The sequence below is a fragment of the Cervus elaphus genome, chromosome 7, assembly GCF_910594005.1.
Source record: "Cervus elaphus chromosome 7, mCerEla1.1, whole genome shotgun sequence".
Taxonomy (NCBI): Eukaryota; Metazoa; Chordata; class Mammalia; order Artiodactyla; family Cervidae; genus Cervus; species Cervus elaphus.
Genome location: NC_057821.1, coordinates 23,432,289 through 23,434,581, shown reverse-complemented (window position 1 = coordinate 23,434,581; position 2,293 = coordinate 23,432,289). Strand labels below are relative to the sequence as shown.

The 2,293-nt window shown below is 41.6% G+C and overlaps 1 pseudogene across 1 annotated transcript; it reads left to right on the top strand.

Annotated features, from left to right (window-relative positions):
- Positions 1 to 435: 435 nt before the first annotated feature.
- LOC122697759 lies at positions 436 to 1,609 on the top strand (annotated as a pseudogene). The gene has a single exon (XR_006342172.1). The product of XR_006342172.1 is annotated as a tetraspanin-31-like (transcript).
- The last annotated feature ends 684 nt before the right edge of the window (positions 1,610 to 2,293 follow it).

The window sequence follows — 2,293 nt, the reverse complement described above, 5'->3', positions numbered from 1 at the left end:
GCTTTTCCTACCAGGCCAATTGAGTCTAGGAACTTTCTACTTTATTTTCTGCTGGGCAAATCTTTGCTACTTTTTTGGAGGATGACAAAGGTAATTTAATTCTGAAATATACCAAAAAAAAAAAAAAAACCCCACCAAAACAAAACAGAGAACTATATGGATTGGGGATTGGTTCTACAAAATAAATGGAAATTTGGTGGGTACAAGTGCCTGGTAATACGCTTAAGGGCATACCAATAAAATACAGAGAAATAAAATAAAATACAGAAAATAAAAAATATGAAAATAAATATAGAAATAAAATACAGAGAAACATCTTTCAAGATGAATAGCTGATAAAAAATGAAAAATGACTATTAATATAGTAGTTTTCATAGAAGAAAAGAAAAATATACAGAGTAAGTAAGGTCAGTAAAGAATCTGCCTGCGGAAGCTGTCGGGGTCCAAGAAGATGGTCCGCGAGACCCTCTCCCCAAGTCCTTGGGACCACTTGGGTCCCCAAAACTGGGGAGATGGTTTGCGGAGGCTTTGCCTGCTCCAAGAATGCACTCTGCGTGCTCAACGTGGTCTACATGCTGGTAGGCTTCTTGCTCATTGGAGTGGCTGCGTGGGCTAAGGGCCTGGGTCTGGTGTCCAGCATCCGTATCATCGGAGGAGTCATTGCAGTGGGAGTCTTCCTTCTTCTCATCGCGGTTGCTGGACTGGTAGATGCTGTCAACCACCACCAAGCGCTGCTTTTCTTTTACATGATCATCCTTGGTTTGGTCTTCATCTTCCAGTTTGGAATCTCTTGCTCATGTCTGGCTATTAACCTAAGCAAACAGACAGATGTCATCAATGCTTCTTGGTGGGTCATGAGCAACAAGACCCGGGATGAACTGGAAAGAAGCTTTGATTGCTATGGCTTGTTCAACCTTACAACCCTGGATCAACAAGATTATGCTTTTTGCACTGCAGTGAGCTGGTCTGCAAGAGCTGGAGCCCCACATGTCAGATGTGTGGAGAAAAATTTCTTAAGCATTCAGATGAAGCCCTGAAAATCCTGGGGGGTGTTAGACTCTTCTTTAGCTTCACAGAGATTCTTGGTGTTTGGCTAGCGATGAGATTTTGGAATCAGAAGGATCCTCAAGCCAACCCCAGTGCCTTTCTATGAGACTCTGGATCCTTCTGACATCTCTTCTGCTGTCTGCTCTCCCTAAGCTTTTTTTTCCCCTTCGGGAAAACGTGGGGTCTCTAGCCCTTTTTGTTTGAGAAAAAGGAAAGGCCCTTTGCCATGTTCCCTAAAGATGACTGAACAGTTAGGCTTTATGCCTTGATGTTTTACTGGGAGAAAGATTATAAGGAATAAAGAAAAACCCTTCTTCCTTCTTTTCTCCCTAAGTGGATATGGGAAGTTTCCAGGATTACGTGAGATGGGATGGGGGTTGGAGTCATTCCTGGCTGTTTCCCCTCTTCTCCCTTCCACATGCTGGACCACCTCAACACATCTTTGCTCCAAGGGTAAATCAGGGACAGATCCAGAGAGAAAACCAGCAAGAACTCTTGTAATAAGGAGGACCTGGTTGGGGAAGTTCAGTGAATATAAAAATAAAAACCATTTAAACTCTATTGAAAAAAAAAAAGAATCTGCCTGCATTGCAAGAGACCTGGGTTTGATTCCTGGGTTGGGAAGATCCCTTGGAGAAGGGAATGGCTACCCACTCCAGTATTCTTGCCTGGAGAATTCCATGGACAGAGGAGCCTGGCAGTCTACACCCAATGGGGTTGCAAAGGTCAGACATGACTGAGCAACTAACACTTTTACTTTTTTCTATTCACTGGCTCCCAGTATCTCTATAACTTAAAAGTTTCCTCATTTAGTAGTGCTACAACAAATCCAACTTCCCATAAAATTCATTCTCTGTATTTCACTCATTGCTAAAATATGATTTCAGAAATATAGTCTGTTAGAAAGACTTTGAAAACTGGAATACAATGTAAGGCTTTAGTTTGAGTCATGATTCTGCCTCTTACTGACTGTGTGTCCTTGGACCAGTGATTTGCTATTAAATGTCTTAACAACAGACTTTACGGGGGAAAGAAAGCTTGAAGTGTGATTTCCTTGGTGTATATAGTCCTACCATGTCCAGTTTCAAGTTAGTAACAGGATGTCCTGAATGTAGAGTAGAAGAGAAGTGTAGACAATGTGCTCTCCCAACTGGGTAGGAATTAGCTTCATCGCATTACTGCCTTGAACAAATGTGTCATTGTTCTGAATTTTCTCTTCTGTAAAATTGAAATAATAATGTTCATC